Source organism: Molossus molossus, unplaced genomic scaffold, assembly GCF_014108415.1.
Source record: "Molossus molossus isolate mMolMol1 unplaced genomic scaffold, mMolMol1.p scaffold_m16_p_22, whole genome shotgun sequence".
Lineage (NCBI taxonomy): Eukaryota > Metazoa > Chordata > Mammalia > Chiroptera > Molossidae > Molossus > Molossus molossus.
The window spans coordinates 6,993,010-7,014,159 of record NW_023425358.1 but is presented as its reverse complement, the minus strand read 5'-3'; positions in this window follow the sequence as shown (position 1 = coordinate 7,014,159).

Below are 21,150 nucleotides of genomic sequence, written 5' to 3'. Positions count from 1 at the left end.
TCTCAAACTTGGCTGTCCATCAGTAGTACCTGTGAAGCTTTATAAAATTATAGATCTCCTGGGCGACTATCAAACAGCTATTCCGTGGGTGGGACCTTTGAGTCCACACTGTAAAGTGAGTTCAGTCTACAGCCAGTTCCCGCAAACACCAAGTTTGATGCCTGCGTTGCTATTTCAAAAACAAAACACAGGCTCTGGAGTGGGACTTACAGAGAGACAGATTTGGGGTTGGTATTGCAAGCATTTTTGATATAGTCTGTACAAAGCTGAAGCTGTGCAAAACTGAAACATACTGCTTAACAAGGTGATGAGACTCCATCATGAAAAGGTAGCAATGCAGTAGTCTCGAGTTATTTTGTATTCATGGCACTGTTTGCACACCAAGTCCTCAAAACAGCAATAATCAGCTCATAATCTCTGCTGTGGTGTAAAGATGAGTGGCTCCCTCTAAAAGAGCCTCTGCAATGTCCAGCAACCCCTTGGCCACCTTCCAGCAGCGCCCTGCAGTGTGGACAGAGATCTCTGCACACAGGGCTGCTCTCCAGTTTCCCTTCTAGCTGAGGTGGAGCCCCTGGGCTGCAGTCCGTGCTCTGCACCCCCTTCAGTCTGTCTTGCGCATTACTCCTCACAAGCTGTAATCCTCCCATCAATAGGTCACATGCCACCTTCTAGGGCCGGACATCACCATGATCTTGCATGTTTAAGGTTTCACAAAATAAGTTTTAGTCCGTCATTACCGTTTAGGAGCCTACCTGTGAAGGGCTCAAGGCACACGGGTGTGCCTCTGTGTACCTGTTGAGAGCCACTGATTAAGCAGGGGGGAGGTACCTGCTCAGGGGAGAGCTAACAGGAGGGGGCAGGAGGCTGGGCGACTCAGAAGGCCTTTTCAAGATTCTGTAATTTGGAGAAACAAAGTGAGGATTACTGTACATTCCACCAGGACCCCAAGGAAATCAGTAACCTCAAATCATATGCTAATTTATGACTTTAGACAGGTTGCTTGGACTTTATTAAGCTTACTTAATTCACTGAAATGAATGAGCAAATAAATAAGTCAAAATCCTGCTTCCCCTTGGACATAAAAGACTGCTCCAGAGCTAAGCCTTCCCAGGGAGAGGAACTCCAGGATTGATTACTGAGGTGGCAGAAGAACCTGTGAATGCACCTCGGCTGCTCCCCTCCCCCTCCCAGACCTTCCCAGGACTCGACTCTCACGAAGAACGTGACTTCTCAGAACTCTCCACTGAAATCGTGACAATGATGGTGCCACACTAACGTCCACAGGGTCAGAATCGCTAACTTCAGACTTTCACTGACTTCGTGAGGAAGAAGAGAGGAAGGGCCGTTTTCAAGACGTCTCTGTTCTTTCGAGCCACACCGAACAAATGGAGAAACGAAGGCACTTCCAAGGCTCAGGCCTGACTGGATCGCTGTGTTGATACCTGTATTTTAGGACTCGCTTTGATCAGTCAGGTGGTATTATTTTCCAAGGACCAATGATAACACATGAACAGTTTCATTAGTACTTTAATGTCAGTAGCTCTGACCACCGTGAATCCTGAAACTAACAGACACCAAGGCTGTCAAATGCCCTGGGTCTCGCTGGCCTCAGACGAAAGGGTGGGCATCGCAGCCGGGTCGCGCAGCAGGGGCGGGACCTGCGCCTGGGAACACGGCCTCTCTGCTCTTGCTCAGGCTGAGGCCGGAGGGTGTGCACTCTCGTGTGCTGTGTCCTTTCCTCGGGGTGAAGAGGGGCCGATGGCCTGCCATCTGAAGGCGGCCTGCTCTGAGTCAGCTGGTCCCAGAGGCCTCCCAGATGACGCGAGCCGGCCTCGAGGACCTCCGGACCCAGGAGGCTGCTCTTTGAATATGGATGCGTATTTATTAGCTACTGGTTAGGTGCCAAGTGTACAGGAGAGCTGTGTTTTGTATCTCCCGGAGACTAGGTACTAGGAAGGGGAGAAAAGACCACTCACCTGAAATCAAGAGAAAGGACTGAAAGAAACAATGTTTTGGAAGGGAGACCGCCACTGTGCAGCACATTCCCCAAACATAAACAGTGAGTTCTCTGAGCACAAGTCTGGGTGTACAAATGAGCAAGACAGACGTGAAGATGCCAAGTGTTTCAGGAAGTGACCAAGTCGGAATAGTCCACCAAAGGGGATTTTTCCAGAGACTTTAATGAATAGTTTGGGAGAGTTCAGTAAGCATAATTGGTATAATTATTCCTCAGGTTCTGAGACAAGGAGACTAATTTAAGCATGCAGGACTTACACAGACACATGTACAGTGCACAGATGTTTCAAAAACAAAGCATGTCTACTTTGGATTTGTAAAGCATATCTGAAGGGAGGGGGAGGAAGGGACTCTGATTTAATTCCTCTTAAGTAAGAAAAGATGTTTTTCTGCCCGGCTGGTGTGGCTCAGTGGATTGAGCATCGTCCCATGGACTGAGAGAAGGCTTGGTTCAATTTCAGTCAGGGCACAGGCCCGGGTTGCACCATGGATCCCCAGTACGGGGCGAGCAAGAGGCAGCCGGTCAATGTTTCTCTCTAACATAGATGGTTCTGTCTCTCTCTCCTTCTTCCTTCCTCTCTCTCTAAAATCAATAAAGAAAACAAACATTTTTAATAAAATAAAAAATCAATAAAAACATATATATTTTAAAAAAAGGAAAGTTGTTTTTCTAAATGGCTGTCCAATCTAGTTATGCCTTTTTTCCTCCAGGCTCAACCATTTCATTTAGTATCCTGTTGGTGATTTGGCTTCAGCTGCCTCTGTCCCTCACATAACCAGAAACCTTAGAGAAAATGTCTAATTTTTGTTCATGTGGTGTTGGCTTGGAAATGTGTTTGGGAAATACACAGGCACCTGAAAGATACAAATTGTGGTTAAGATAAATAAACAAATACGATAACTTACTAATGAATGAAGGAGAAGAAGGCAGAGTAACTCTGCAGAGCGCATTCTTAGGTAGGGAAATCACTACACCAATGATAACAATGCTAACAAACACCCCAGGGTTCGTTGGCGGCATTTTGGGGTTTGTGAATTGATCTCCTGGGTGGGGCAGGGCCTCTTCTTCACACAGATGCCTGATGACACCACCTGCTCTGGGGGAGGGGACTCCCTACTGCTGCATAGAGGAAGGGACATGGTGAGCAAATGGAGAAACTCAACAGATAGACCATGCTTTCGTCTTCTCTGTCCTGCACGCAGCGGGTGTGGATTAGGGGCTACAGAATGCTGGAGACTGCCCAGGCCATGGAGAGCATGGTTCTGTTGTGAAAGACTCAGAGTCCATGGTGACATAGACCCACAGAGAGGCTTGACCTCTGATACACACAAGAGCAAAGTGTGTAAGCAAGTTAGGAAATGGGATGTTGGGACGTTGCCTTAGACATGTGCAAGGAGGAGCAGAGGAAAGAGCATTCCAGGTGCGTGGAGGTAACTGGGGGTCGTTTGGCCACAGAACAGGGGCCCGATGGCAGCAGCAGGGCTGAGAGAGTGGGAAGGGTGGAAGGTGAAGGCGGAGGTTCTCAAGCAAGACTCCACGAGTTGTGGGCAACTAGAAGCCCATAGGAAGTAACCAGAAGACCGAGTGCCTGCTTAGGAATGGCAGCAAGAATAAGAGCGGACCAGGAGACTGGGCGAGCAGTGGTGAGCAACCTGACTCCATGCCCATCATACAAGAGAACCAAGCGTGGCCCTCCACACACAATTACCTTACCTGCTCGCCACCTTTAGTGAGAAGGGGTCAAATGAACAGGGAGCCTGTACTGGGGTCATTGTACCCCTTGCCCAGCTGGGTCTTCATGGGCGTTGTTCAGATCTGCCCGGCCCCTGGGCTACCCGTTAGTGGGTGAGTAAAATTCCTCTTGGCAGCTAGTGTGAGTGAGAAATGACAGTTCCTGCCAGGTGGAGGTGAGTGGGTAGCCTCAGGGGCCGAATACAAATGCACAGCAATCAAAGAACCGCTCTTGCTTCTTCCCAGAACCTCCCTCCCCTTCACTGCCCCACGTCCCGCCCAGTGTCAATTTAATTACAATTAGAACAAATGTGGGCATCGTGCAAATAGTCCGCAAGAGGGGCAAGGGCATCCAAGCATGGGAGAACCGCGTTCCCTCTGCTGTCTGCTGAGCGGGGGATGAGAGCAAGGGCAGAGTCTCCCCAGGAAGAGGGGGTCCAGACTGGCAGAGAGGACGCATCCAGAGGGGAGTCCTTGAGCACACTGCACCTCCTGTTTTCATTTTCCACTCATGACCTTGCTCACCCTCATGGCTCTGGGAACGTCGTGGTTAGTGTATCATACATGAACTTGGAAGATGTATGTGCTGCATCCATGAGCTATGATGGTGGAGACAGTATCCAGAGAGGCAAAAATACGTGAGGGAAAGTAGAATTTAAAAACTGTTTTTTTTCCAGAGGTTATGATGTTCACACAACCTGTATATAAATGTTTATAATAGCTTTATTCATCATAGCCCCAAATTGGAACAATCCAGGGTCCTTCAGTAGGTGAATGGTTCAACAAACCAACACATCCATACTGTGGGATACAACTTACAATAGGTCCGGACACAACAACCTGGATGAATTTCACAGAAATTCTGCTGTGAAAAAGTCAATTCCAAGTTTGTATGTTGCATGACTTTGTTTATGTAACATCTGAAAATGACACACTTACAGAAATGAAGAACATATCAGTGGTTACCAGGGATTGGGGCGGGGATGGGGGCGGGTGGCGGCCAGGAAGGAGGAGAGGAAAGGGGGATGGGACAGGTCCTGGTGGTATCAGAGCCGTGGTGGTGGGTAGACAGATGCACACGTGGCACATGGCATAGAACTAAATGCACACACAATTGCACACAGCTGGGAAATCTGAATGAGATCGATGGGCTGTACGAACGTCAATATCCTGCTTGTGATATCATGCTACAGTTTTGCAAGATGGTACCATTAGAGGACATGGGGTAAAGAGTACCCGGAACCTCTCTGTGTTATTTCTTACAACTTCATGTGACTCTGTAATTAACTCGAAACAAAGAAAAAAGTTTAATAAAAAGTGACAGGGGGGTTGGTAATACCAAAGCAGGTTTTCCCCATGATTGTTCTGGAGAGGCAATGTTCACCTGTGCCCTAACTTGTGAATCGCAGGTCTGAACTCTAGGGTGATCTGCATCAGAAGTAAGTCTGCTCTGGACGGGATATTACTGCTGGCGGTGCACAGGGAACTCCCCTGGCGTTGGTCAGTGTGCTGACGTCCGTCTGCAGGAAGATACGACTGGCAAAAGGCTGCCATCAGACCAATGATCAGTCCACGTGCTCACATATATGGTGAGGATGTACATAAATGAGACATAGTTCACACTCTCTTTCTGGCCACTTTCAAAGGACATCTCTGTACGGACCCCTCAGCAAAGTAATTGGAGGGCGGCCCTGATGCCAAGTCTCCCCCTCCCCACTGGCACCACACCCTTTCCTGCCGCATCCTCCTCCGGGCCTGGATTCTCTCCCAGTCTTCCTTCCACTGGGCCTGGCAGGGAGAAGCAAAGTTTCCTCGTGGAGAAGCTCCTGTTACCCTCTGTCATTGCCCTTCAGTTTCTTCCCTCCGGGTGTTCAACATGTTGAGATTGTTAAGACAAAATGGGATGCCACCTACTTCTAGATAGTTCCACTGTCTCAGCTGGTGGCCCCTCCTCAGTGTCCCTAAAGGAAAAGCCACATCACAGGAAGGAAGGGCTTCCTTTGCAAGATGTCAGTCTTCTAAGAAATGGCTAATCTCCTGTAGCTGAAATCCATGCTACAGTGGGACCAGAAGATTAGCCATTCCCTTGATTTCTTAATATTTTGGTGCTAGAAAAACACTTTAGCCTTTTTAAAATGTGAAGAAAAGATGCGGCAAAGCAATTTGTGTGCTTACCTGAGCCGAACAGATCTCTATTTTTCTTATTAGCACCGACCCAAGGCTAGCGCAGTTGCCAGCTGATGCCAGCCATGCCCTCCAAGGGTGACATGGCAGAAAGCAAGGAGGAGACAATGCTCTTGCTGAGGAAGGGGGCCAGCTGAGTGCTCAACGTGGGAGGATGCTGCTTCAGTCTCTAAAGGGGTCTCGCAAACCTCCAGCAAATGTGCCAGGGCCAGGAATTTCCCAGGGCTGCCAGGAGTGGCAAAGCCACCTGTCAGCAAGTGAGAAAGTCAGAGCCAAGATGCCAAAGGGCAGTGCACCTTTGAGAAAACAAAGTGGATTCCAAAATGGTGGCAGAGTGAATGGAAGCTACACAGACCATCTCCCAGGACCAAACTGGAATTACAACTCAAATAAAGACAAATTGTCAAAAAAAAGCAACAGAAAAGCAGCTTGGAGGACCATATAACCAGGGACACTGACTCGATCCTGGTAGGAGTGTGGAGGAGCGAGAGCGGGGCTGGGAGCCCCCAGGCAGCGGCCTTAGTTGTGAGCAGCACCCTCGGGTTAAACTCCCAGGTGGCTCCACAGGGCAGAGCCAGGACAGACCCTAAAATAGCCACAGCCACTCGCCTTGGGCTCTGGCAGAAGGAGCATGGACTGGACTGGAACTCTGTGGGGACACTCTGGATTTGGAGGGCGCTCAGAGCTTTTGCTGAGTTGTGGCCACTTGGGACAGTGGTCATCTTACTCCTTCCCAGGGCTCTGGGTAGAGGCAGGGCCCCTCCCTTAGAGATTCAACCCCACCTGGTGGCCATTGAAATGCAAATTGAGGCTCATTAACAACCAGCACCTGCCCTACCCTCAGGAAATCCCTTTAAGCTGAACACCTGAGGGAGTTTCTTCAAGGAACTGCAACTAATAGCCTCCAGGCAAAAAGCTAGAGAATAACTGAAACATTTCTGGGCTAGTAACTCTGCCCAGGAAGGTAAGACTTGACAGTGCTGTTTAACGTGGGCCCTCCCATGCTCATCCAAACCCAGTAGAGGGAGCCACAAACAGCAGAAGACCAGTACCCACAGGGAAAATTTGGCAGGCTCCATAGCTCACTGAGATAGCTAAAATGGTGAAACACAGAAACAAATGCTAAATGAGAGAACAAAAGACCTCTACGGAAGATGAGATGAATGAGGTTAAGCAAGTTAACAGATATATTAAAAATCTTCTGAAAGACTTCAAACGAGAATTTGATAGCAATACAATCATAGCAGGGGACTTCAACACCCCGCTGACATCACTGGATAGATCCTCTAGACAAAAATTAGCAAGGAAACAGAGACTCAAAATGAAACACTAGACTAAATGGATTTAATAGATATCTACACAGAATGACAGCCCAAAACTACAGAATTCACATTCTTCTCAAGTGCACATGAGACATTCTCAAAGATAGACCACATGTTAGGAAACAAACTAAGTCTCTACAAATTCAAGAAGATTGAAATCATATCAAGCATCTTCTCAGATCACAATGGCATGAAACTAGAAATCAATTGCAACAAGAACAAGCAAAGACATTTGAACACATGGAGGCTAAATAGCATGTTATTAAACAATGAATGGGTTACTGAGGAGATGAAGGAAGAAATGAAAAACTTCCTGGAAACCAATGAAGATGAACACACAACAACACAAAATCAGTGAAATGCAGTGAAAGCAGTTCTGAGAGGGAAGTTCAGAGCTCTACAGGCCTACCTCAAGAAACAAGAAAAATCTCCAATAGACTATCTAACCTCACAACTTAAAGAACTAGAAAGCAAACAACAACAACAAAAAAACCCAGAGCAAGTAGAAGGAAGGAAATACTAAAGATCAGAGCAGAAATAAATGACATAGAGACAAAAACAAACAAACAAACAAACAAACAAAAAAAAAAAATTCAAAGGATAAATGAAACAAAGAGCTGGTTTTTCAAAATGATAAACAAGATTGAGAGGCCCTTAGCTAGACTCACCAAGAAAGAAAGAGAGGGAACCCAAAAACACAAAATCAGAAATGAAAGAGGAGAAGTAACAACTGACACCACAGAAATACAAAAGATTGTTAACAACTACTATAAACAATAATATGGCAACAAATTTCACAATCTAAATGAAATGGACAAATTTCTAGAAACACAGTCTCCCAAATCTGAACCGGGAAAAGATAGAAAACTTGAACAATCCAATAACAACTAAGGAAATTGAAGAGGTAATCAAGACTCTCCCAGCAAACAAAAGCCCAGGCCTGGATGGCTTCATGGGGGAGTTTTACCGAACATTCAAAAAAGAACTAACACCCATTATCCTCAAACTATTTCAAAAAAATTCAAGAAGAAGGAAGACTTCCAAACTCATTCTATGAGGCCAGGATAATTCTAATTTCAAAACCAAAAAAAGACACTACAAAGAAAGAAAACTACAGGCCAATATCCCTGATGAACATAGATGCCAAAATCCTGAAGAAAATACTAGCAAATCGGATCCAGCAATATGCCAAAAAAATTATCCACCATGACCAAGGGGGATTCATCCCAGGAATGCAAGGCTGGTACAATATTTGCAAATCAATAAATGTGATACACCACATAAACAAAATGAAGAATAAAAACCACATGATCATATCGATGGATGCAGAAAAAGCATTCAACAAAATCAAGCATCTGTTTCTGATAAAAACACTCAGCAATGTGGGAATAGAGGGATCATATCTCGACATAATAAAAGCCATATATGAAAGACCTACAACCAACATCATACTCAATGGGCAGAAACTAAAAACATATCTTTTAAGAACAGGAACAAGACAAGGATGCCCAGTTTTGCTACTCTTATTTAACATAGTACTGGAAGTCTTAGCCACAGCAATGAGACAGGAAGAAAAAATAAAAGGGATCCAAATTGGAAAGGAGGAAGTGAAACTGTCATTATTCACAGATGACATGATACTGTATGTAGAAAACCCCCAAAGACTCCATCAAAAGTGTAGTAGACTTAATAAATGAATTTGTCAAAATAGCAAAGGATACAAAATTAATGTCAAGAAATTGATGGCATTCTTATACACCAATGATGAACTCACAGAAAGAGAAACTAAGAAAACAATCCCATTTACCATTGTGGCAAAAAAAAAATTAAGATACCTAGGAATAAACTTAACCAAAAAAATAAAGGACCTATTCACAGAAAACTACAGGTAATTGAAAAAAGATATAGAGGAAGATATAAAAAAGTGGAAGCACATACCTTATTCATGGATTGGAAGAATCAGCATCATTAAAATGTCCATACTACCCAAAGAAATCTACAGATTCAGTGCAATCTCCATCAAAATACCAACGACATACTTCACAGAACTAGAACAAATACTTCAAAAGTTCATATGGAACCAAAAAAGACCTTGAATAGCCACACCAATCTTGAAAAAGAAGAACAAAGTTGGAGGAATCACATACCAAATTTCAGGTTATACTTCAAAGCCACTGTAATCAAAACAGCCAGGTACTGGCACAAGAACAGGCATATAGACCAGTGGAACAGACAGAGAACCCAGAAATGGACCCAAGGCAATATGCTCAATTAATATTTGACAAAGGTGGCAAGAGCATACAGTGGAGTAAAGACAGCCTTTTTAATAAATGGTGTTGGGAAAATTGGACAGCTACATGCAAAAAAAAAAAAAAAAAAAAATGAAACTAGACCATCAACCTACACCACACACAAGAATAAACTCAAAATGAATAAAAGACTTAAATGTGACTCATGAATCCATAAAAATCCTAGAAAAAAAAATGTAGGCAACAAAATTTCAGACATCATACGCAGCAGAATTTTCACTGATACATCACCTAAGGCAACAGAAACAAAGAAGAAAATGAACACATGGGACTACATCAGAGTCAAAAGCTTCAGTACAGCAAAAGAAACAACCATCAAAATGGAAAGGCAACCCACTCTATGAGAGAGCATCATTACCAATGATACATCATATAAGGGGTTAATTTCCAAAATATATAGAGTGCTCATACAACTCAACAAAAGGAAGACAAAGAACCCAATTAAAAAATGGGCAGAGGTGATAAATAGACACCTCTTCAAACAGGACATACAAATGGCCAAGAGACATATGAAGAAATGCTCAACATCACTAAGCATCAGAGAGATGCAAATTAAAACAACAATGAGGTGTCACCTCACACCTGTCAGAATGGTCACCATCAACAAATCATCAAACAACAAGTGTTGGCGAGGGTGTGGAGAAAAGGGGACTCTACTACACTGCTGGTGGTAATGCAGACTGCTGCAGCCACTATGGAAAACACTATGGTGTTACCTCAAAAAGTTAAAAATTGAACTTACATTTGACCCAGTGATCCCACTTCTAGGAATATACCCTAAGAAAACTGAAACACCAATCAGAAAGAATATATGTACCCACATGTTCATATCAGCACTATTTATAATAGCTAAGATCTGAAAACAACTGAAGTGTCCATCAGTAGACTAATGGATAAAAAGCAGTGGTACATATACACAATGGAGTACTATGCAGCTGTAAGAAAGAAAGGTCTCTTATCCTTTGAGACGACATGGAGGGACCTGGAAAGTATTATCCTAAGCGAAATAAGCCAAACAGAGAAAGACAAGTATCATATGACCTCACTTATTTCTGGAATATAATGAACATAACAGTCTGAGGATGAGGTAGTCCCTGAGACGTGGAAGTGGGGTACAGACTGACAATCCCCAGAAGAGCGGGTGGTGGGGGAGAGATAAACCACAGAACTCATATGCATGTATGCATGAACAATGGACATGGACAACAAAGCTGGGGACAGGGCGGGGAGGGGGGAATCAGTGGGGGAAAAACGAGAAACATCTGTAACAAAAATTAATTAATTAATTAAAAAAAAAAAACAAAGCAAAAGCCAAAGAAAAAAACAAATAAACAAGTTTATAATTAAGTGCTTATAAAAGTAAGTGGCTGGTAGGATTCTAATAACAAGAGTGTCAGGGACTTTGGTGATACTGAAGCATAGGAATGTGTGCCTGACAGCAGTTGCCATGGATCTGTTTTCTCAAAGACGAGAAAGCTCTTCCTTTCTGGGGTACCATGAAGAGGCAACTTGCTAGTCTGCGTCCTAGACCATAAACAGCCAAGGTGAGCGCCCAAATGGGTCCAAACCATTGAAAAGGTGGCACTTTTGTCAACATCATGTGAGATGAGCAAAGAGATGTCATTTTTTGCTCAAAATTAAATCTCATTACTATAACCATCTTTGGGTTCATATATCTGATTATAAGTGTATATTGAAAAGAAAAACTCACGAATCCCAATATCATGGAAATTCTAGGTAGACATGAAAGTCTGAGAAAGAAAATCTGTTTTGAGCTGTCATTTTGGAGCCTGACAAAAGTAAACAGAAAATATGCACTCCTGTACATTTTCTGCTGGATAAACTTAAGAGAGGAGAAAATTTTAATACAGTAATCTCAAACTGCGTCCTAAATCTAATCTCATTCTGAAGAATCACATCTCACCATCTAGAACAACTTTCATCCACACAGGAAGGTCAGCACACCGGCAGAATTCCTTAAAGAAAACACATTCTGGCCCAGCCGGTGTGGCTCAGTGGCTGAGCATCAACCCATGCACCAAGAGGTCGCCAGTTTAATTCCCAGTCAGGGCACATGCCCAGGTTGTGGGCCAAATCCCCAGTTGGTAGGCATGCAGGAGGCGGCCAATAGATGTTCTCTCTCATCAATGTTTCTATCTCTCTTTCTCTCTCATTTCTCTCTCTCTGAAAATCAATTCAAAAAAATTCTGAGCTGAGAAATATGACTGTTTTAGAATTACAGTCTAATGACTAAAACATTTTTTCTAACCACTGGGAAATAACTATCATCTTCATTAAAAAAAAAAAAAATCACTTTGCAACCTGACTCTCGCACTCATTTATTAAGAATCTACTATACTGGCTAAACCCAACCTAAACTTATGAGAAGATATTATATATAAGACCATGGACACAGTTTTTTAAAATATACAAAAAATTATAAGGCTTGAGTTTTTGCCTTCAAGGTGCTCATATGTATTTGGAGAAAATCATTCAAAGTACACAAATAAAAGTAAAAGGCAGTGTGTGGTTAGTGCCAAAATGAGCTATTCAGCTCAGGAACCTGAAGTAAACCCTTACTCTAAGAGAAAATAGACCCCAGAAGATCTCCAAAGAGCTGCACAGTACTCCCCACACATCCAGGCTCTAAACAAATACCTTGGTTTTCAATTATGCTCAAGCCTGCTCTCATTCACATTGAGATAGTATTTACTGGTTCTCATCAGTAAACGTGCCACTTATTTGTGTGGCACAGACCCATAGCCATGTTTGATAAAATTTAATCTAGTTTTCTAGCTCAGCTGAGATCATCTGCGACTGAACAGGTATGGCGAGGCCGTGGGGCCTCAGCTCTGGACCTAACCCCGGAGCAGAGGGAAGAGGTCTGCAAAGACAGGTGCGTCGGGTCACGAGCCACCGGAGTCTACCATGAGATCCACGCATTAAGCTATTTGCTCACTGATTCAGCCTTCGCTGAGTGCCCACTTTGTAGGAAAATCACCACTAGAGGTTTGGGGAGATACAGAGATACACGATAAGATGCAAAACGGGGACAAAGTGATGATGGTGACAACAGGGACAAAAATGTGATCTTCCAGTTCAGAACAGGAGTTGACCTGCAATGAAGATCAGATGAGACTTTCTGGATGAGGTTGCCTTTGGATTTTCAGCCTTAAAGGATGATGAGGTTGTGAATAAGATACAGTCTGGAAGGGATGAGAAAGGGGGCACCTAAAGGATCAAGAGGCCTTTCTGTGATGAGGAGAGAAGAAGGTGAGAGAAGGCATGATGGTCTGAATAGCAAAACCAGACACAGCAGCAGTGTCTGCCCCTCTGCTGGACCTCCATTACGTACACATAAAAGATACCATTGGCAGATCTATAAAACTCGTGTCCATTAAATTAACTATCCACTTAAAGTAATTAAACAGGGGACTTCACTTCAGTTCAGTAGGACAATAGATCTTTGTTATCAGGTAGGCAGCTATTCACAGAAGACATTGATTGCAGGGTTATTAAATCTCAACAAATATGGTTTTAACCATATGCTATTTAACATAGAGCAGTGACCTTTCTCACAATAAATGGAAATCTTTCCCTAGGCAGGTAAATTATTGCCTACTGACAAAGAGAGAATTGTTTCCCACAGGACATTTCTGTCTCCTTCTAAATCTTTCTTTCTGAATGTGCTTTCCCTCATTCTTCTTGGGAACTGGTGTCAATGAAATTCACACTTTGCAAATGAAAATTATGTTTGACAGCCAGCTTGATTTTGTTCCCCAACCCTGACTATCGTATTTCATTGCAGAAAATTTCTGGAAACTTCTACAAAACCAATCCTACCATGCTTTCAAACCTCATATTCAAACAAGTCTTGGGTACGGAAAAGCCGAGTGTGAGAAGGGAGCGTGTTCATGATGAACTACACACCTTACAAAGCATAAGTGTCGATCTATCAATTGCTAGATTAGCCCCACAGAACCTTAAGAAAAGCAGAAACTGACACCCACAATCATAGTTCACTCTCCAATCACATTAGGATGATCATTGTCCAGACTCATTTATGTTTGTATAAGGTTATTTGATTTGCCACACTAAAAGGTCTTTTATTACCAACCATCAACACCATAATAGCAGCCCTAAATGAGAAGAAAAGCCGCTTAAATTAATGCAGCTTTCTGGCTTCATTTCACTGCGTCAGCAGGGCCTCTCAGCAGCTGAGCCTTCGGCCAGTCTGGGGGCGGGGCGGGGGGCAGTGTGCACCGTGACCCAACAGGAAGCTCGAAATGGCTGCACAGTGGAGACATGAGGGGGCGAAAGGAATTAGAGAATAATTGTGCATAAAAATAATCCAGAAGGTTAAACTTACTAAGAAAACTCAGTGAGCATGGGGAAGGCGGAGGGCGGTCAGAGGGAAGGAAAGGGAAGAAAAATCAAGCGTTTTGTTTTCTGGCTCTGATGACTATTTCATTTCAGGATTAAAAAACACCCGTTCATGGCTGATATGATGCTTTTCCTTGGTCCTTTCCTGAGCCCCCTTTCCCAGCCGGACCCGGAGAGAACACGGTCTCTCCTCCCATTCCACGGCTCGGTGGAGTGAAGGAGCTCCGATGATGGATAGGTATTTTAAACCAAGTCCTCAGAAGTCTCCCATGAGCACCATTTTCCAAAGTCATCACTTGAGAGCAGATGTACTTATTCCAATGACGACACGGCCACCATTCTGGGCATTTGTTGTGTATCTTTGAGTATTGCCGGTTTAGGTTTGAATCCAGAAATCTGGGCTCAAGCCTTTGTAGTTATTTTGGTTCTGAACCAAGCAGATAGTATCCAGCTTGCTTGCTTAGCTAGTTCATCAGACCTGACCGCCTAAAACATGCTGCTGCTTCTCAGAAGTGCTTGCACTCTGGGGGAAATCAGATCTGTCACCTCTGAGAACCTGCAAAAGTGGCTTTAGGTTGTGTCTGTACCTCCAAAAGAGATGTTCTCTGAAAGTGATGTAATAGGGAGAAATAGACGCGACGGGGAGGAAGGATTTGGTTTCCACATGCAGATATTAAGATAATTCATTTGCTTGTATCAGTTTGGGCTTCTTCTTTTTTTGTAAATATCACTTATGTGACCTAGGACTGAACAGCTGTTTAAGTTCAAGCCCATGGCCTATTGCAACTAGCTTCCAAAGTGGATGCTCTCACCGGATGTGGGGCGGCAGGATCAGGAAGAGCCAGAGAGAGTGGAAAAGGGGAAGCATAGAAAATAGGTGGATGGAGACTGGGAAAGGTAAAGGGATAAAAGGGAAGGGCCTGTCATTCACAGGCCTCCTGGTTATCTTATCTCATTCCCAGGGTACTCAGTGTCTTCGCGATCTCTGGTCTCAGGCATTCTACACATATTTATTAAGTGTCTACAATGTCCAGGTGTTCTAGATGGTGGGTTACATTTATGAACACAATGGGTAAAGATCATTTCCTCATATATTTTATTTTCTAAGGCGCAGGCAAACAGTAATCAATAACAACAGAAAAGCCAATTCTGTAGCTTTTTAGATGGTGCTCAGTGTTGTAGAGAATTTTTCAAAGAGAGCAAGAGGGGACTAGGGCCAGAGGGAAGTCTGCAGTTTTAAATGTGATTATCGGGGTAGGCTTCACCAAGGTGACAAGCCAAGATTTGAAGCAGGTGAGGGAGCTACCCATGCACATATCTAGGGAAAAATATCCTGGAACAATCATACCAAATGCCCTGAAGCTAGAGCATGCCTGGAGTGTCCACAGAACATGTGGCTGAACAGTGAAGAAGGGTGTGGAACAGTGAAGAAAGTAGAAAAGAATCACTGGTGGTGGTGGTGGTTGGAGGTGTACGTGTGGTGGGGGGAGGGAGATTCCAGATGATGAGACCCCATTAAGCTCTGGGTGTTTACTCAGTGGATGGGAGCCATTGCAGTGTGCCAAGCAGAGGAGTGACATGGTCTGACCTGTGTTGTCAAGGACACTGTCTTGAGAATAGATAGGAGGGAACACAGGTAGGAGCAGGGAGGCCAGACATGCTCCCCTGGTGGTCCTGGAGGTGGGAAGTGGTGGTTGGATGCTCCACTCTGACCTGTACCGAAATACACCAGGGCTCATATTCTCACCTGAAACATATTCCCCTCATCTTTCCACTCGGGAGTAGGTTTCTGAAGGTTGCTTCTTCTTGGATATGTTGCGAGAATTTGTTATAACATCAGCTAGAGCCAAGCTTCCGAATGAGCTCCGTGGGCTGGTGGCTGCAGCCCTGATGATTTCCATCGAGAGTTCTAGCTGTCAGATGCTGAACCAGTCAGCTGTCCGCCCTAAGCTTAGATCCCCACGCCGTCTCTTCTTATTGCCTGGTACGACTCTATACCCTACTCAGCTTCTCCAGCGAACCGCACATCCCCCGTTCTGCTCCCAGAGAGGGGTGTGGACAGGTGCCAAGAATGGCAAAGAGCACCAAGGGGACATGGGACTTCGAGCCCTTTCAGAGTGTGCAAACAGCAGGTGGACAATGTCGTTACTGCAGCAACCGTGCTTGCAAAGTGTGGGAGCCCATCTCCTTCCCTGGTGTTAAACGTAATGTAATGCACATATTGTGTGCAACAATTTCTAAGGACAATGATATTCTTTACTTCACATGACCTTTAGAATGTCCCTGTGAAATAAATCACACACATGAAACTGTCATGGGATTTTTAAAAAAAAAAAATTTTTCTTTATTGATTTTAGAGAGAGAGAGGAAGGGAGAGGGGGAGAGAGATGGAAACATGAATGAGAGAAAGCATCATTTGGCCGCCTCCTGCATGCCCCCCACTAGGGATTTGGCCTGCAACTTTGGGCATGTGCCATGGCCGGGAATCGAACTGGCGACCTCTTGGTGTATCGGTTGACATTCAATCACTGAGCCACATCGGCCGGGCTGTCGTAGGATTTTTTAAAAAATATTTTCCCAAACATATAAAAAGGAAAACTAGAGATGCTAATGATGAATAAACTGCCCCAGACCACACAGCTGCCAAGTGGTGAAGTCAAGACAGGGCTCTAAGCCGGGAAATCAGCTCTGAATTTCAACAGAAAAGGGATTTTAAAGCCCCCTGTTCCAGATGAAGTTCCAAGAATGTCTTACCAAGATTCTAATTTCTAAATCTTCTCTCTCTTGTTCTCCAGAGGAAATAGCACCAGCCAACAAAGAGAAGATTTATATCTGGTCAGAATTAACGAAATGACAAAGAATAAAATGGTCCCCCAGAAACTGTCATCGCAGTTATCATTAGGCACGTGTTGAGCTTCATCTGGGTATGTCGTTCTCTAGAGGGATTAATGGGGCTGTCCCTACCCCCCGGAGAAATGGGTAACTGTTTGGGCAACTCTCTCTTCCCTTTTGTCCTTCCCAGTCATTTGCACCGTGAAAGTCACCGTGCAGGATAAAATAATGCCATCTTATTTGCTATGAGGAACAGTGGGAAAGAGGTTCAAGTTTGTCTTTCTGTTATCAAGTCTATGGCTATTCTGATTGTCATAAGGTTAATTCGAAAGGAAAACAAAGGGGGGGGGCTTTATTTCTTTGTCCATAAACAATAGAAGATGTAATTAAAACGATAGTTTGTGATTTCACCTAAGTGGAGGAGAAGAGGAAAAGGTCACAGGTGCAGGGAATAAAAAAAGTGTCTGTTGTTTTACAAGGTGCTTGTATGAAAACATTTTATGATATAGAAGACTGAGCATCCAGAGTTTGAGAAAGAAATTTAGTTAGTGGGAAGCAATAAGAATCTTCCTATCCACTTTCTATTTTTCATTATAGGTTCTGTGCCTTCTTCAAAATCATAAACGCTTCTAAACTATCCCCATTGGTGAGGTTCTTCCGCTTTTAGATGTGTCATCGTGTAGTTACCATGACACCTTTTCATCCCCCTCTCCCTCCTTACCCAGGCCTGATGTCTACACTTGGACATTAGTAGAAAGCCTTTAGCAGTGGGATCGCTTATAGAACTACCCGCGTGACAGCTCCATGTATATGTCTGGTTGTAACCCCGCACAGACGTAGTACAAACAAAACAGAGTTCTCGGCAGTTTCCCGAGACTTAACCACCTTTCAAACAGGCTTCTCCCCATTCGTTTCCATCTGGTTAAATGGCGCTGCCGTGCACCCAGTGGCCTGAGTTAAGGGCACATCCTTGTTTTCTTCTGCTCCCTTCCCTTAACTTTCCATCCATTCACCATGTCCTATTTGTTCTTCTTTCAACATCTATTTTGCACCTGCCTTCTCCCCTTCAGTTCAGCACCACCTCATCCAAACCACTAATCTCTTACTTGGACAAATCCATAGTGTCCTGGCTGGTCTCTCTGGTTCTAGTTCTGCCTCCAAATTAATTTCCCACAAACTAGCTAGAGGGATCACTCTTAAATGTAAGTCAGTTTAAGCCATCATCTCAGGTGAAAGTCGGTCTCCCTGCTGTGGCTGCAAGGCCTTCCGTGACCTCACTACTGCTCCATCTCCGGGTCGACTTGGTGACTAGACTCTTGCCACATACCTTTCTGTTCCTTGGACGTCACTTCCATCACGGTCTGTAAACCTGCTTTCCTCCTCCACCTGGTGTCCCTCAGAGCTTTGGCGGGCTTGTTCGCTTCCCTCCGTGTTGACTCAGAGAGCCCCTCTCCAGACCCCATCCTGAAGTAAAGCTCAGGGGGCACATCGGTTCCGTGCTCTCAGACCGTTCTGTTCACTCCTCTTGATGTAACCATCGGACTCTGCCAACAGCTTGTGTATTCGCTTGTTTGCTTACTTCCTAGTGTCCACTCCATGAGGGCAGGGCTTTGTCTATCATTTTTACTTCTGTATCTCCAGTTCTTGGCAACATGAGCAACATACGTGAGGTGCTTATTATGTTTTGCTAAATGAATAAATGGATCAAGACCTAGACAAAGAAATAGAAAATTCTCTGGTTTCCCATAGACTCATATAACTTCTGAATATTAGGTGGGCAATTGATCTTAAAAATTATTTGGCCCACATTCTTATTTTGTAATAGATGAGAAGACTGAAGGACCAGAAGGAACTTCCATATCATACACGGAACACAACCGTGGTGCGGAATGGTCCTCTCAATATTCAGCTCACATTTTGACACCTACTTGAAAAGTAGCCTCTTACTTAAGAAGTACTATATACATAATTCTAGCTAAATCTCACCTCCTAAAAAATACATTTTAAATATGGGAATATTGAAAAGTCATGTGGTCCTTTTCTCTTCTTGCTTATCAACAAGAGTATTTCAGAATATCCCAGCATACGAGGGGGGTCCAGTTCACCCTGAGGCCATGCTGGGTTTAGCATTTCTTTCTCTCATTCCCCTTTCCCACCCATTATATTATTTTTCCAGTTAATTATAGAACATATTACCAACTTTTTAATATAAATTAGATATTATGCACCAGGTAGGACTACAATCAATTTATGGTTGATAACAAAATGAACCAGTTGTCTAAGTAATTGGGGAAAAAGACATAGTTACTCCACATCTATCCCTGGGGGCTAATTGCAGGTAGGGCAAATGAACATTCTCTTAGTTGAACAGGGAAAAAAACAAGGAGAGGTTGCTGTCTTGTATTGAACAGACTCCACAAAAAGGCTTCATCCTTCCCGAATGGAACCTGGTTACGTTTGCACCAGGTTCTGAATCTTCATTCCAGAGAACTTCATGATTTCCACAGTCCCCACTGTTCACAGACAGATGGGGGCAATGAAGATATAATCCTACACACAGCAGCAAACCCCATAGTTCCTGCTGAATTCCAATCCTGAAAGCCAGAGTTCAAACATGCGGTGTCCGGCTGGGAATTCGCTCTAAGCCATCATGAATCCCCAGCACCTATCATTCCCTCACGGAGACAAGATGTGAAAACTGTGCCAGGTTGGCTCCACCTTGCAAGGCAGCATGTGCAGACAGGATTGCTGCTCTTTTCATAGCCGTTCTAAGGGATTAAAGAAGAGGAAGGGAGACGGGACTCAAAGTGCATCACAAATGTTTGGATGATATTTTGGAATCTCCATTGCTCATGAATTCCTATTGCATTCTTTTTCTTTTTTTGGTAACAACATTATTGAGATATAATTCACAAAACATATTCAAAAATTTAAAGTGTATGGTTCAATGGATTTTAGCATAGTCACAAAGTTGTGTGACCCATCCCTACAATAAACCTCAGAGCATTTTAATCAGCCCCCCCCAAAAAAAAATTCTTATCCCTTCAGCAGACATCCCCCAATCTCCCCAACTTCCTCCCTTCCCTACTCTAGGTAATCACTAATCTACTTCTTCCTAGATTTTCCTACTTTGGACATTCATATAAATGAAATCATACAACATGTGGTCCTTTATAACTAGTTTCTTCCATTGAGCATAATATTTTCAAAGTTTATCTACATTGTAGCATGTATTAGTGCCTCATTCCTTTTTATTGGTGAATAACATTCTATGCAGGGATATAGCACATTGTATTTATCCACTCATCCATTTATTCGAGGATTCGTTTATCTGGTGAGCATTCATATATAAGTTTTTGCGTGGAGATATGTTTTCATTTCTCTTGGGTATACGCATAAAAAATAGAATTACTGGGTTACCTGGTAACTGTGTTTAAACTTCTGAGGCATTGCTAGACTTTTCTTAAAGCAGCTGTGCTGTTTTACATTCCCATTTATGTGAGGGTCCCACTTTCTCTACTTTTCTACACACTATCAGCTCTTTTTCTTCATAGCCATCTTAGTGGGTGTGAAATAATATCGCATATGGTTTTGGTTTGTATTTCCCTAATGATTAGTGATTTTGAGCATCTTTTCATGTGTTTATTGGCCATTCACACATTTTCTTTGGAGCAATGTCTGTCCAGATTCTTTGGTTCTTTTGTTGTTGTTGTTAATCCTCACTTGAGGATATTTTTCCATTGATTTTTAGATAGAGTGGAAGGGAGGAGGGGAGAGAGAGAGAGAGAGAGAGAGAGAGAGAAACATCAGTGTGAGGGAGACACATTGATTGGTTGCCTCCCACATGGCCCCCACTGGGGCTGGGGATCAAACCTGCAACCAAGATACGTACCTCTGACAAGGAATCGAACCTGCAACCCTTCGGTCCTCTGGCTGACACTCTAACTGCTGAGTCAAACCAGCCAGGGCCAGATTCTTTAGTTCTTTTAAAATTGAGTTATTTGTCTTGTTATTGGTGAGTTGTAATAGTTATTTGTCTTTTTATTGGTGAGTTGTAATAGTTATCTCTGTTGCTTTCTTGCTAATAATTTTAGATAGCAATTTGGAAAGTTAAATGTTATTTTAGTTAAATTAAAATGTATATTTTAATTAAAATGTATATTTTATTTTAACTTAATTAAAATGTATTTTACTTTGATTAAATTAAGGTATGTATTTTAATTTTATTTATATGAAAGAATAAAAATATCTCTGTATAACTCTTCTCATCTCCTACAACCTCACAAATATCCATTGACGTGCCCATATGTGTATCATGCACTGAAACCTGTCTGTGGTCATTGCCTATATTAGTAAACAGTCAAGGCTTTGA